The sequence below is a fragment of the Pongo abelii genome, chromosome X, assembly GCF_028885655.2.
Source record: "Pongo abelii isolate AG06213 chromosome X, NHGRI_mPonAbe1-v2.0_pri, whole genome shotgun sequence".
Lineage (NCBI taxonomy): Eukaryota > Metazoa > Chordata > Mammalia > Primates > Hominidae > Pongo > Pongo abelii.
In genome coordinates, this window is record NC_072008.2 from 11,299,516 (window position 1) to 11,316,381 (window position 16,866).

Sequence of the window (16,866 nt, forward strand, 5' to 3'; positions counted from 1 at the left end):
AGGATTCTGTGAAACTAATCATGTAAGCCACACATAGCCTGTGCTGCTGCTGCTGCTGCTAAGGAAGGAATTTTAAAGCAGTAAAATATTCCAGGTGGTTTTCTTTACTAGAATGATTAAACTTAAACAGAGATTCAGAGTAAAATCTACCTGTTACTGCACATACCTCCACCGCCACTATCCTAAAAACTCTGATGTTGAAGATACGCATTATTCCAGTAGACAGTCAATATGGCTTATACTGGATACTCATCAATGGAAGTTACATCCTCATTTAAAGATATCTAATATCTTAATATCAATATATCTAATATATTAATATATTATTTCACATGAAATTGATAAATATGCAATACATTTTTTATTACTAGGCAAATGATCCTTTAGTTTATAAATAGATGACAGCAACATGTAGTTCTGACTGAGCACTTACTAAGTGTCAGGCATTGTTTTAGGCATTTTATGGGCACTGACTTATGTAACCATCAAAATAATTCTTGGCAGTAGGTTACATTATTATCCTTATATTACAGATGAGGAAACAGAAGCGCAGAGGAGTTAAGTGACTTGCTCAAAGATTCACAGCTCATAAGTAATGCGGCTGTCATCCCAACCACTATGAGCTTACAAATTAACTGGAAGACAAAGCCACAGTTCAGAGTCAGTACTAGTAGGAACCATGTTATAAGTATCTAATGAGGAAGAGACAGCGATGAAATAAGAATGATTACCTAAGACTAGAGTGGTCTGTTAAATCAATTATTTGATGGAGACATATACTGTCAGGTCAATAAATGTTTCGTAAGAAGGTGACTAAGTGAATAATCTCAAATAATCTCGAGAGACAACATCTTGTGAAATTCCTAGTCTGTTTTAAGAGTGGAAGCAAGGCAGGCCTTTAAGAGGAAGTGCAGAAATAATGGAGAAGGTGTGTATATTTGGTATTCTTTGGAAAATGCATTCAAACCAGAAAAACAAAACATAAAGATAAGGAATCCTTTTTAAGATTTAAATAACAACTCTTTAAGTAAAACCAATAAGAGACCAAAGAGTCACTGAAAGAGCCTTGGAAATAAATATCAGGAAGCAATTAAAAGGTTCCATCTGTGGAAGAGTTTTGCTAATCACAAAAAATGCTGAGAGCACAATCGTCATTTTTTTTCCCATTTAACCCTCCATATCTAAGCATACCAAGAAACAATTTATAGCCTAAGAATCTATGCCATTAAGCATTCATTCTGCCTTCTTCTTGCCTCTTATTCTGGATTATTTCTGTTTATATCACTGGTGATATTTTGCACATTTAAGGCAAAAATATCGTAGAATCACTGTCAAACTTTTTGAGTGAACACATTTCTGATTACATCACTCTTTTGCCTAAAACCCTTTGATGTCTCCTCATTAGCTCCAGGACAAAGTCCAAATTCCTTAGCCTGGTATCCAGTGCCGTGTGCTTTTACTTAGATGGAATAAAATCAAATAGCCACTACATAATAGCGAATAATAACAGTAGAAGTTTACTGAGCATGTATTAGGTGCTAAGCACTTTATGTGTGCCATGTATTCACTGCCTCCAACAATTTCATTTTATAGAGGAAGTGATGGATGCACAGAAATGGATGGCACACAGTGAGGAAAACACTGACTGCTCATGAAGGCCGTAGCGCCTTTTTCGTGGGCATTCAGCAAGTCTACATTTCCCAGCCTCTCTTGCAGTTAATAGTGGTCATATGACTGGAGTCTAGCTAATGGAATGTCAGAGGAAGTGACAAGCTTCATTTCTAGCCCCAGTCCATAAAAACCTGGAGACAGCATCCAGGCAACCTGCATAGCCATGTGTGGTAGTCCCAGGAGTGGACCACATTTTTCAGTGTTCTTTGCCTAGTGTAGTCCCCTGCCCTTCAAGCCCGCCTGGCTCTATGAGTTACTTTAACCAACTGAATGTGGCAGAAGGGGATGCCAAGCCCATTCTGGACCTGAGACATAAGAAGGCATGGAAACTTCTGCTTTTGCATTCATAGGACCCTTGAGCTCCCATGACATAGGTGTAGCCACTATGTTGAAGAGACCACGTGGAGAGGCGATATAGCCAGTGTGAAAGGTTTAGTTGCCCCAATGTCTCAACCTAAATCCAGCCCACCCTACCTCCAGCTGAATGAAAGGAAGAAGCAGCCCAGGTTCAGAATCATTGCTTGGAGCAGCACAGCTGTCCCACCAATTGTGGCCAATCTAACAGTATGAATAACAAATAGACTTATGTTGTGAAATTTGGGGATGTATCTGATATAGCAGCTGACCTCACTTGCCTGAACTTCCCATATGAACACAGATAATAAATGTAAGCAGCCTGATCTGGAGCCCTTGCGCTTGAAACTCCTCCTATACTTCTCCCCACTGAACGACATCATGACTCATTTCTTCCCTTCCTACAGTCTCACTTGGAAAGAGAGTAGTTGATCAACTGGACGGTAAAGTAAAAATTGCTCTTTATATATTGTTTTGCTGAGCATGTAGAAAGTCTTTAAAGTAAAAGAAGACAAATATATTTCTAATGACATCCTTCAGATTTTGAATAATATATAGCCAATGGTTAGAAACAGGTAATGCTTTTATCTTTCAGAATCATGACTGAATCTAATAAAATGGCACAGTGAAATTTCATTTAGATTATATTCATTACTAATAAACCTTCCATGGATCCTGGTAACCTTTTTTGAGTGTAGCATAGAGTTCGCATGTAAGGTCTTAATATTTTCTTAAGACTGTATATAAAAATGCAAATTGTGAGAGACATTTTAGTTCATCTGCTGCTTTACAGTGCTCAGTGAAAATGTGGTACCATCAGTTTAACCATCAGGCTCTATCTTTGTATTGCTCAGAACTTCCAGGGTCTAGGTGATAAGCCAATGTATATTCTCTCATTGCTGCCACTTGCTTCCTTTTCCCATTCCTAGCACCCTGACCTTGGTCTAATTGCTAGCGTCCTCCTGATGCTACTGTGACTTATTTGCACGGAGAGAATGTTTTGGATCCTTCACATCTAAACTCTACCATCAAAGCAAATCTAGTAACCGGAAAGCTATTTAAGACCATGAATCTGAAACAGTCAAAACCACAATAAAGAACAACTAAAATTTACTGATTACTTATTGTCTCCATGAATACTCGCTATCCTCTAGGAGGCAGGTACTAGAATTATCTCCATTTTGCAGATAAGAAAATTGAAACAAAGAGAGCGTAAAGAGCTTGCCAGAAGTCACACAACTGGGAAGTAAAGAGTTGGCACTCAAACCCAGGCAGTCTGTTTTCAAATGCAATAATTTTAACCCCTAGGCAATATCACAGCATGCCAGCAACCAAACAAAGTAAGTATGACACAGAGCATCCAACAGAGACTGGAAGGCCTCTCTGCAACTGGCAGAATTCTGGTAAATATATAGAGGACAGCTCAGGGCTCAAAGCCCTGTGGAATTAAGACACAGAAATATGCAGAAACAGAGGCAGGGCACCAGGATGAAACAGAGAAAAGAAAGCCAACAGATGGGGCAATGACCTCCAGGAATAAGGAGGGGACAGGTATTTCATTTAAAGAAAAAGGAAGAGCCATGTTAGAAAACCTCCCGGATGCCAGATCCTTTACAAGTAGAATTAGCCACTCTCAGTTTTAGGTAGAGGTGTAACACTATGAAAGAGGTGTTTTAGGAAAGACGAATGAGGCCGAGTGGTGCAGAACTGATAGGAAGGGGATAAAGAGAGGAAGCAAACTGAGTCTACAATGTAACTGGTAAACGGAGGCTCTACGTGTGGAATGAACTGATAAGAAGCGAGTCTAGGCAGCAATAAAACAAGCTGACTCTAGGAATTCTTTCTTTATGAGAGTCCCTCTCTTTTTCCAATAAATATGGATCCCCAGAAAATTAAGTCCAAGATTATAGCTGGAGAAATACCTTTGAGTATAGAGTGTGAAATTTGCATCTCATTTTAGGTGCCCAGGAGGGTTGACCTAGAGAAAAGCATTTTATCTTGATTCTCATGGAGAAATCTGTATATCACTGGTTCTACCACACTGCAGAGAATGGTACTTATTTTGTAGCTGCTCCTTCTACTCATGTAGTGAGGAACGCTGAGTTATAAGGTTGGATTCTTCAGGTTTCTTGAAATAAGAAGGAAACTCAGATAAGAAGGCACTCATTATAGGTAAGATGTCATGTGAACTCTTTGTGGGGCAGGTCATTTATTCTGTTATGGGTATATTCACTGCTCATTAAACATGGAATGGATTTCAGAGCAAGGTTACCTAAAAGATACAGGGATGCTGAAGTACTGTCACCTCAAACTGGAGAACCCAATCCCAAGTCAGATATTTACAAATCAGCAGGATATAAAACAAGCCTTAAGGATAGATGAATATCATATTTAGGAGTTTGAAAACTCTTAGGCCAAACAAACTAGGCAAAATAAAAAATGCCAAAGTGAATTCCTTTCCACTTTCTCATTTCAATGCTATATTTGGTGACATTGTGTTTCATCAATTGCACTTTGGCACTTTGCAAAAGTCTCTTCTCAGTGGGGTTCTTCTCTAATGAGAAAGGAAAACAATTTCCTCAAAATTACATGCGACTTCATAAACATATTAAGTTAATAAATTAATTTTGAATATCATCAAACATATAGACATTGCTTCTAATCTGTTGCCTAAAATGTGAGCTGTGGACAATGAGCCTCTTGGTTTTACTATAAGATAATTTATCTTATTAAACTCTTTTAATAAGTAATTCAAAATCAGCATGAATTGTTGTACCACTTCATTCTAAGTGGGGAAAAGCAAGTTATTCATTTTTAGTTGCAGTCTGGTAGTTAACTCATCTAAACCTTGTAGAGTAAATGAGCAAGCAAGCTGCTTTAAATAAAAATATATGCGGCTACATTTCTAGGCTGCAGAAAAAGTCTAGCATTAATGATGTTTTCAGAATCATCTTCCAAAGCAAAATTACCTCAGATACAAGTGGTGATACATTTTAGAACAAATGTATTCTCTAAGGACCAACAGTTCTCTAAGTTCATTGCACATTGTAATTACTTGCTGTAGTTTTCAAAACTTTTTATGACCATGTCCCTCTCCCCAAGAACAGCATGGTCCAATAGACTTTTCTATAATAATGGACATTTTTGTTAACAGTACTAATTGCTAACGTGGCTACTGGCCACCCGTGGCTAATGAGCACTTGAGATATGGCCAGAGAAACTGAATATTGAATTGGTAATTGTATTTAATGTTAATTGATTCAAATTTACATTACCACAGGTGGATAGTGGTTACTGTATTGGACAGCACAGGTATAGATCAAGTCAATTAGACTGTCTGGGGTTGGGGCTCAGACAATGATATATTTATAAAGCTTTCCCCAAAATTCTAAGGTGCAGTCCAGGTTGAGAACCATTGTAATGGCCAGAGCTTAATGAAACTATCAGGGAAGACAAATTCCTTGAACTTTTTCCAGGATCCATAACTTTTCTCCAAATTCCACTAAGAATTTGTCATGTACCTTTGCTTCCCTCCCTCCTGCCTCCACTCCTCACTTCTTGCACCCTTCCACATACTCATGTGATGACTGCACTCTCCATATATTCCTTCATTGACTGATTCTGCCAGATTTCTCCCACACCGAGAGCATAACGTGCCCTCATCTCGAAGCTCAGATTCTTTTTTTCCTTTCTCTTCCATTGGCAGCAGAAAGAAAACTTAACAATGCTACCAATTAAGAGATTAAGTCTCCAAGCACATACATCTGTAATTTAAAATTGTTTTTCATGTGCACAGGCTTGATCCAGATGTCACTTTCCATGAGCTCTGCCATAGATGTGATGGGGAATATTTTGAACAGTAGCACAGTTAAGCAGCTTTCATCTTATCTGCTCATTTTGCCACTCTTTCATTCAAATGGGATGCAGTGTTATAGCACAGTGGTTACAGGGAGGACTCTCCTTCTGGCTGCCTGTGTTTGAATTCAAGTTCAACATATAACCAGCCATGTGAGTATCCAACCCTTTTAAACCTCAATTACCTGCTCTGTAAAGTGGAGATAAAATAGTCCTGTAGGGAGGAGAGAGCTATGCATGTAACACTTATGATAAATGAACATGTCACATGCGCTGATAGACGCAGGTTTTGATTGCTTTTCCTCTACACCCCTCCCCAAACCTCACCCTTTTTTTGGTAAATAAAGCAAATAGCAGGGCCAACTTTTGAAGGAGAAAGTCATGAAATCCCTAAAAGCATGTTCCAAGTATTTGATAAATTAACGTGGCAATATGAAGACCATTTTGAAAACAGTTACAAAAAAATCAATTATATGGTAATCTGATTTTTAAAAATTATTAAAAATTTTTATTTTTATGAGTCATTTTTCTTGACTTCCATGCCACCAGTTAATATTAATAGGATGGACAAGGAAGGGTATGCTATAAACATAGCTACATTTTATTTCATTTGTAAAAAAAAAAAAAACAGTAGACTCAGAATTCAGTGATATGAACATAAAGAACATGATGTCCAATGTTCAAGCACATAATCACTTTGTTGACCTTTTGGTAATTTTAACTGTTGTACCCTAACAACATGTTCCCATGTCATTTTCACTCATGGGCACTACTGATTTGTGCACGTTCACATTTTCTACACAGAGTTTTGCTGCTTCTTTCTTGTTAAGTATCCATCTATGGGTAGACTTTATTTTTGATGTAAGAAACTACAAAATTACAACCCATTAGCAACATAAAAATTTGTAGTCACCACAACTACTAATTAGTGGTGCACAGTAAGGATAATTCATCAGTGACTCACAGCACAGATAAAATAAGCTGAGAGCTATGTCCTGGATCTAAATCCAAAAGATTTAGATATGTGGGGAATGACTATCATCTCTTGTGCATATAGTGTGTACCCATTATTATTCCAATCCCTTATTGTGTACTCATAGTTTTAATCAATAAACAATCTTAAAACGTGAGGTTTATTAAATGCCCATTTTATAGATGAAGAAATCAAAGCACAGGGCAGTCAAGTAACTTGTCCCAGGACACATATTGCAAGTGGCATGGCTGAAATTCTAACTCAGGGACCTTAGTCCTGAGTTTGTGGTCTTAACCACTATCCTATGCTACTTTTCTGCACCTTGCTCTCCTACTCAAGAAAATTCATCAAAATAACTGTATGAGGTGGTTCTAGGCTCACCTCTAATTCTCTCTCATTTAGTTTTCTTACAAATATTCTAAAGTTTGTAACTTAATTATTATAGGTAATAAATTACTTCTAACACATTGACTGAGGCATGCCTTGACCTTGAGGTGGCAACTGCTGACTTAAAGCAGGGTCAGCAAAGGACAGCCCGAGGCCTATTTTTGTAATCAAATTTTATTGGAAAACAACCACACCCACTCATTTACCTATTGTCGGTGGCTGCTTTTCTGATACAACAGCAAAGTTGAGTAGTTGCAACAGAGACAGTATGATCCGCAACACCTAAAATGTTTTCTATCTGATTCTTTACAGAAAAAGTTTGCTGACCCCAGATCTGGACCCACTGAAAAGAAATCACCAGACATATGACATAGGGGATGACAATGTTCACATTTCATGGTGGAGCATTTCACTATTTCAAACAGCAAAGGAACCACATTTTTTTTCTGTTTCTTTTTTTAATTAAGTTCCAGGGTACATGTGCAGGATTTGCAGGATGTACAGGTTTGTTACATAGGTAAACATGTGCCATGGTGGTTTGCTGCACCTATCAACCCATCACCTAGGTATTAAGCCCAGCATGTATTAGCTATTTATCCTGATGCTCTCCTCCCTCCCCCAACCTCACCACCTGACAGGCCCCAGTGTGTGTTGCTCCCCTTCCTGTGTCCAGGAACCACATGTTTGTAAAACTATGATTGTGACATCTCTGTATGTATGAGCAGATGGGTCCACAGAGATCACTCAATGTCTTATTTTCTTTCACGCACATAATGAGAAAAAGCTCAGGGAAAAAAAGTGAAATCAATAGCATGGACTTTAGTATTTGGTATGAGCTACTTATTTAGGAATCAGCATTTCTTCCAAGTATTCTTGAAAGAAAAGATATTCATACTAGAGTGATGCCTATCAAATCTACCATGGCCGGCCTGAGAAACTTGTAGTTAAAAACTACAAACATTATAGATTTGTCTCCATATTAAATAGATTTAACTATCTCTACATCTATTATATTTAATGTATTTAAAGTAATATATATGTATCTCTTGACTATTACATATTTATTATATGATGAATTATATATGTAACATATTTCCATCTTATATAGACAAATATTTATAATAGGTATGTGATAATAGACAGTGGGTAAAGGGTATATATGCAAATGCATCTTGCTTTAAGTAAACCAATTATATGAAAATACACACAATAAAATTAGGGGCAATGATTCTGTGGTTCAAATACATCAGTATGGGTTCCCTGCAGTGACCCAGGAAAACTGAAGCAAAATCATTTTTAACATTGCTTCCTATGTCTCTCCTACTCACACTCAGAAAGTCACCAGCTTCTGTGGATCCCACCTCATTAAAAACTGTCCTTTCCTTTAACACTTCCTCTCTCAGGAATGTCCACCAGCACTTCCACACTCTTGTAGCCTCTTTCTCATGTAGCAAAACTCATCTTGTCCCTTCCCTTCTGAAAACCATCATCGAGGCTCCAAGCTTTCCAGATGAAGTTCTCAACTCTGAGGTGAAAACACAAGGTCGCTCAAGATCTGGCCACTGCTTAGCTCTTGGGCTTCACCAAGCCTCACTTACTTCACATCCCTTAATTTCAGCCACATGGAAGAGCCCAAAGGACTTCATGGTGAGGGTGAGGGGTGCTCTCAGCCCCAATGCCTTCCCCATGCCTTCCTACTCACCCTGTAATGCTTACTGAGCATCACCTTCTCTGAGAAGCCCTGTTGTCCCCCTACAGGGACATTACAAATGAATCATCACATTAACAAGAAAATCATACCATCTAAAACACAAACAAGTTTACTATGGACCTATAAGGAACACCGAAACATGACCAAAGGAAATTCACCTTATGTTTGTTAAAGAAGGCGAATCTGCTTCTTTCAAGGTTCCAAATGACCTAGACACTTGAGATGTCTAGACAATCACTTGTGATGTCTCATTGAGGGAGGAAAGAGTAGGGGTGGGAATGTTTAAATGTCAGCTATTTTTCCAGAAAACTCTAACGTCACTGATACATCCCTCCTATGTAACCATCACACTCATCTCCCCCCGACCCTGCCCCATCTCAGCTATTTTCTTGACTCTTATTTAAACATTGGAAAGCTATTTGATTATCTATATTTGTGCCTTTTCTCCCTGGCTAGACTGTAGGTTCTGGAAGAATAGAAACAGCACTAACATTTTGTGCTTTTGTATATTTGCTGGTTGAAAGAAAATTTGAGGGAGAGTAGCAATTCTGTCTATACAGAAAATCATTTCTGTCTATTAGCATGGAAACAAGACCAGCAGGGAATATTTATATTTAGGACATTTATTTTAAAGTAGCTAAAATCACTTCCAGTAAAAATGCAAAAAAAAAAAATCTTGCTTCCTGACTTTTAGTATTAAGAGACAAACATGTAAAAGGGAAAATTGAAAAGGGAGAAACCAACATGAAGAATGACACCAAATGCAGGTATGACGTGAAAACAAGCCATCTGCACTTACTGGTTCACATCTGATTTTCTAGTTGCCACTTTTCAGATTTATTTTTCAAAAATGTTTTCTCCTCAATATACGACTTTTAAAATGATAAATTACACAGTGCTTCACAGACCTGGGTAAATACTTTTGCTCTGATGTATAGAAAATCATGCTTTCTCTGAGCAATGAAGCATATTGAAACTTACATTTTTAAAATAAATTATGGTAAAATAATAGAAGAGATTGGACATAAAAATCATATCCCACAAAAGTTACCACTTTAAAGTGTGCAATTCTGTTTCTTTTTAGTATATTCATAGATAATGTACAACCATCATCACTGATTCCAAAACATTTTCATCACCCCAAAAGGAAAGCCCATACCCAGTCACTCCCCATTCCCCTCTCACGCCAGCCCCTGGGAACCAGTAATCTACTTTCTGTCTGTATGGTTTTGCATGTTTTTGACATTTAATATAAAAGTAGAACCATATAATATGTGGGCTTTTTTGTGTCCGGTTTCTTTCACTTAGCGTGTTTTTGGAGTTCATCCATGTTGTAGCATGTGTCATTACTTCATTCATTTTTATGGCAAGATAATATTCACTGTACAGATATACTAAATTTTGCTTGTCCATTCTTCAGTTGATGGGCATTTGGGTTGTTTCCACATTTTGACTGCTATGAATAAAGCTGCTGTGAATATTCACACACACTTTGTGTGAACATAGGTTTTCACTGATTTGGGGTATATACCTAGAAGTGGAATTGCTGGATCATTTGGTAACAATGTAGCCAAAAACAAAAACAAAAAATGTAGACAACATGACTTCAAATAGCAAGATTCAAACATTTATTTTAGTGCAAAACTTGTTTTCCGCCTCATTCCATTCACATGAGATATCAACAATTACAAGAAAACTCATGCAATGTTTCCACTTCATATAGATCAGCCATCAGAGCTTTTTCCAAGCTGTGATAAGGAACACAATACTTCAGTTTCTTTTGCTTTTTACAGTCTGATGAATATGAGTGTCTTGAAAAATTTAGAGGTTTCTAGTGTTCATTTTTTTAAAAAAAATTAGCCCTGTAATGGCTATACCACAAAGAGTAGATTAACTAATTTAATCATTTATGTTTATATTTTAACTCTAAAGACTAATTGTTGATATCCAGCAGGGCAATTTTACATGTTAAAGTACAGTTCAGAGTCTAGTTCCTTTCAGGGAGATATTCTTGCCCATATCAGGAGAGAAGCTAAAAAGAAAATGCTACACAAAATAGTGCAATAGGCTTGCTTTAATTACTCTTGTCCTCTTTGATTTTATTGCTTACTGGGTGAGGAAAAGCCAGAAGAACTTAATACCCGTTACAAGATAGTCATTGCACATTTCATGAGTTGCTAAGGTCAAAAGCAGATGAACAAATGCTGAACTTCTTCCTGGCTCTACAGAACACGACCCCACACCCTCCAGGGTTGAGAAATGGAAGAAGCCACTAGGATAGGTAGTGCAGAATAATGTCCCTCACCTAAGGTTTCCACACCCTGATTTCTGGAACCTGGGAATGTGTTACCTTACATGGCAAAAGGGACTTTGCCCATGTGATTAAGTTAATATCCTTGAGAGGGGGACAGAAGTCCAGATTATCCAGGTGGGCCCAACATAACCACACAGGCCCTTAAAATAGGACAACCCTTTCCAGCAGAATTCAGAGTTTGAGGGAGATGTGACTATAGAAGAATGATCTAAGAGATGTGATATTGCTGGCCTTGAAGCTGGAGGAAGGGGGCCGTGAGCTAAGGAGTGTGGGTGGTTTTAGAGCCTCCAGAAGAAATGCAGCTCTGTCAACACCTTGATTTTTGTCCAGTGCAGCCTGTGTCAGATTTCTAACCTACAGCACTTTAAGATAATAAATGGGTATTGTTTTATGGCACTAAATTTATGGTAATTTGTCACAGCCATGATAACAGACTAATTCAAAAGAAATCAGAATATTTTTATGCCTGCAAGGGATACATACATTATTTAATGCAGGATTTTCCAAGCTGTTCCATAATCAAATATATTTGAAAAAGTTGTGCATGGTAGCTTCACCTTAAGTAGTCACAATAAACAATAAGAATAATAGAGAAGTCCTGCAGAGGGGAAATTATAACTCGGAGTACCTCCTAAATATACTTGCTATAATCTCACCTCCTTTTATTTTTTATTTTTTAAAATTTTCAGACCATCTCTCCATATCACCTGAAATCCCCAGAATATAGTTGGGACATGCTAAACTAATTCCATCTGCTTAGAACCTGAGGCACAATGGGAAGAAGTGACAAGCCAAGGTGCAGCTTGGCAACACAAAGACATAACCCTGGCCTCATACTCTCCATCTGGAGTCCCGTCCAGGATGCCACTCTGTCTTGCTGTATCTGCATCACAGATAATGGCAATAACAAAGGAATGCAGCCACAGTGTGTTTCTTAAGGTTCAGACCTAGCTTAACATGATGACTTGCTTTTCTAGTGCCAGAATTTATGAAAGTTAGATCTTTGGTGGGAGAAGAGGGTATCAGGTGAAAATCAACCCAACAAAGCTCCTAACAGATAGATTTTTCTACTCAATAATATCAAAAACAATACAGCTGCTTTAGCACTGAATATATTTTATTATTTAAGATAAAAGCATTCAACACACTATTGAAAGTTTACTAACTTCATATTAACAAGAGTAATACAATAAAATATTTCCCCACAGTGATTTATCCTGTCCCTAAAAATGCCTAATTCTGCTGCCAAAGTCTATTTTCCACAAATTCTAGTTTCCAAATGTTAACTTGAGAAGGAACAGAGAGAGACAACCAAATGCCATTGTCTTCCTTCATAGCACTTAATGTTTTCTCCACATTTCCATTTCCCACTGCCTGTTCCAAGAGCTATGAGCCCCTTGTCCTTTGATGTTTTTTCAGATATGCATTATCCTCATCCTTTTTCCAGGATACACAATGGGACCCTTTTTACCACCTATCCATTTTTTTAAAATAATAATAAAGATCATGACTAATAAACCTAACAACTTTCAACACTTATTTTTTTGCCAAAGACTATGCCAAGTGCATCACATTAAGAATCTCATTTAATGTCAACAACAACCAATTGAGGTAAATATTACTATTAATATCTATATCTTACAGATGAGCCAAATGAGGCAGAGAACTTAGGTACTTTGTCCTAGGTCACATAAAAAGTGGCTGAGCCAGAATCTGAACATAATCTGATTTAGAGCTGGGGTCTTCTATAAGCACTAGCTTAGTAGTCCTCTACTGGGGTGATTCTGCCCCTCAAGGGACATTTGGCATTGCCTGGAGACATTTTTGGTTGTCACAACTGAGGAGGAAAGTGCCAGTTGTGATGGGTGGAGTCCAGGGATGCTTCTCAACATCCTACAGTGCACAGAACGGCCCCCACAGCAAAGAATGATCCCACCCTAAATGTCAATAGTTCCAAGGTTGGGAAACACTGCTCTAACCTAATGTCTCCCAATGTCAGGGTATTCTGAATGGGACATTTTTTGGTAAGACATGCAAATGGCTCTCATCTCCAGGTTAGAATCTTCTTTCTCTACCTGGGAAAGGAGGTTATCTCAATCTGGAGTGGATGGTACTTAGAGCCACAGAGTCCATTTGGTGTGTATTATCATAGCATCAATTTACTCAAAAGTTTAAGCTGGCATCCTGGGACACTAGGTCATTTTATCTTTTTATCCCTCAGTGGATACATGAAAGAGGCACTAGCTCACTAGAGTGTGACTGAAAAGAGCCAGAAGATTCTGGTTTTTGTTAGTCTTGCCTTGTAGTCAGGAAGACACAATAGCAGTGTCTGTGTCACAGATAATGGTAATAGCAAAGGAGTGTATCCACAATAGGTTACTTGAGGTCCAGACCTAGCTTAAAAGTCAAAATATTTAGGCCAGGCATGGTGGCTCACATCTGGAATCCCAGCACTTTGGGAGGCTGAGATGGGAGGATCGCTTGAGCCCAGGATTTCGAGGCTGCAGTCAGACATGATTGTACCACTGCACTCCAGCCTGGGCGACAGAGCAAGATCTTGTCTCAAAAAAAAAAAAAAAAAAGTCAAAATTTTTTTCAGAGCAGTTCTGCCATATCTACTCAAAATGTAATTGTGAAAACCACTTGACCCAACAATTCTAATATCTACTTTATAGAAATACTTGCAAAATGTGCAAGATACATTTGCAAAGACATTCACTTCAGTACAATATCTGATAGCAAAAAAACCCAGTCACCAATAAAAACAATGGAAATGTGAGCATATGTTCACCAAAATATGTGTGCTAGAATGTTCATAGCAGCATTATTCAAAACAGCCCCAAACTGTAAATTATCCAAATGTTTGTGAAAGTAGACTGAATAAATTGTGGTATATCACATAATGGAAAACTATACAGTAATGGGAATGAAAAAACAAACTCCAACCACCTACAACAATACAGATGAATCCCAGAGACATCACGTTGAGTGAAAGAAGTCTGACATAAAAAATAACATGCTGTAGGATACCAGTAATGTAATCTATAAAACCAGATAAAACCAATATATGCTACAAAAATACAGAATAGGGGTTACCTTTGGGGAGAAGTGACTGGAAGGGATTCCAAGGGATCCCTGTCAGGTGCTGGTCAGGGATGGTTCTTCATCTGGCACAGGTGTGTTCACTTTGCAGAAATACATTAAGTTGTAAACTTATGTGCACTTCTCTACATGTGTATTATAATCTACCAAAATATATATATTAATACTTATATATAATTAATTTTATTATATATTAGTTATATGCATGTATGTTTAAAGAAACATAAAAAACCTAAGTGTCCATCAGTGAGCAACTGGCTAACTAAACTATGGGGTATCTATTCAGTGGAATTCTGGGCAGTCATGAAAAAAAGTGGAGTAGCTCTCTCTGAATACATTTGGAAAGATATCCACTGTATGTAAAGTTAAACAAAGAAGTTGCAGAACACAAGTTATGGACATAAATGTTTATTATAATTTAACAGGGAGATCGGGGTTATATATTCTCAAATGGTTATTAGTGGCTATCACTTGAGGATGGGATTTGTGGGACTTTGACACTCTGCCTAATGAATTTTTATAGTGTTGGAATTTATTCACAAACATGTATTATGTTTGTACTGAGGGAAAAAAGGACATTTAGAAAATTAAGATGAACAAAATATATCTTAAGTTTGAGGTTGTTATTATTCCATCATCCATGAAGATTAGGGTTTCTGATAGATGAAGGAAATTATAATGGAATAAACACAGTGTCTTGCCTTCAGGGTTGCTAACTGAACCCATTGGTGGAGGTCACTTTGGTTTGTTGCTGGCAATCTTAACAATTGTTTCAAATTAGCACTTCTCTGCTGGGTTGCTCCACATTCAAATCTAGTTGTGGTGTGGCCACCACAAACAAGATTCTTGGCCACACAAAGAATGTGTCTACAAAATGGTAAAACAACTGAATTTGTTTAAATTAACAAAACCATATACTCAGAGGAAGGAAAAATCAAAACAGCTACACCCAAAGTAATTCACTCGGATGGGTGGTTCATGAAATGCACCCATTCATTAAATCAACACGTTAGCAGCCTCAAGTGGACTCTGTGAGAGATTCAATTGCAATGCAATACTCCTGAATAAATCAAAAGACCATAAAAGACACTTTTTTTTTGGCCCATCATTAGCAAACGTTTTCTGAGTGCTCACTGTGGTTCTGCCATCCTGCTAAAACTCTGGGGATGTGATACCACCTTTATAATTGCAAATGTCATTATGTTGAGTGTTCTTAATTCCACCAATGACATTGAATGGAAATTAGAAAAACATCCACTGATTCAGGCAAAGTTGATAAAACTACAACTTCTCACATACAGTAAAGGTCTGGCAGATGTAACAATTCATAAGGTAGAACAAGTTGTGTTCAATGGATCTCAACCATGACTACACATTATATTTGATCGAAACAGAATTTCTGGAGGTGGCACCTGGCCATCAATATTTATAAAAGCTCCCCCAGGTGATTCAAAAACATAGTAAGAGTTGGAGCCAAAGCTTAGACCAAGTAAATCAGAAACTAGGTAGAATGGAACCCAGGCAAAAATATTATTTAAAAGCTGCACGAATGGTTCAAAAATATAGTCTATGTTGAGAAACACTGCTTCTAAATTTATGTTATAAATGAAGCCAGAGGTGACACTTCAATAAGCATTTTGTAGAGAGACTCAATACCACCTGTCCTTATCTTGTGCCGTTTTGTTAGTAAATTATCACAAGGTAGTATTTTACCATGTTATGGTTTCAGATTTTTCATGTAAATTATATCTATATCTCCCTGTGCTCTATTTACAACATTTCATTTGATTCCAACAACAATCCTATACAGAATGTAATATTATCCCCATTTTACACAGGAGGGTAATAAGGCTTGACAGAGATTCAGCATCAATCCCTCAGTTTCACAAAGTCAAGATTCCACAGTCTATGTAGTTATATCGTGCTCTATATGCCTGAAAGCAGTGTACCAATCAAAGAATGTTTGCTAAGTATCTATTATGAGCTAAATTCTCTTCTAGGCACTAAGGAGATGGAGAATAACTATAAGATAGGGTCTTCTGTAGGTTACAGCTTACAGTCTAGCTGAGAAGCTAGTATCACATGGCCAAGTTTGGAGGATTTTGCAGGAAGATTTCTGAATTGGTAGGAGACTGGTCCTGACTGGATTCCTTCCAAGATTTTTGTCTATGATACAAATTTTGCTGGAGAATAAAAGTAAAATTATTTGTGTAGGAAGCAGAATAATGCCCCCCAAAATATGTCCACGTCCAAATCTCAAGAATATGTGAATATGTTATGCTACCTGGCAAAGAGGAATTAAAGTTGCAGATGGGATTAATGTTGCTAATCATATGCTGTTAAAATAAGGAGATTGTCCTGAATTAGGTATATGGGACTAATATAATCACAGGAGCAACTTAAATGTGGAACAGGGAGGCAGAAGGGTCAGTGTCAGCGTGATGTGATGTGAGAAAGACTCACCAGGCCATTTCTGGCTTTGAAGATGGAGGAAGGAAC

The 16,866-nt window shown here is 37.6% G+C and overlaps 1 protein-coding gene across 2 annotated transcripts in view; it reads right to left on the minus strand.

Annotated features, from left to right (window-relative positions):
- Positions 1 to 16,866, minus strand: part of ARHGAP6 (Rho GTPase activating protein 6) — a 541,363-nt gene that overhangs the window by 134,381 nt on the left and 390,116 nt on the right. The gene's annotated exons all lie outside the window — the stretch shown is intronic.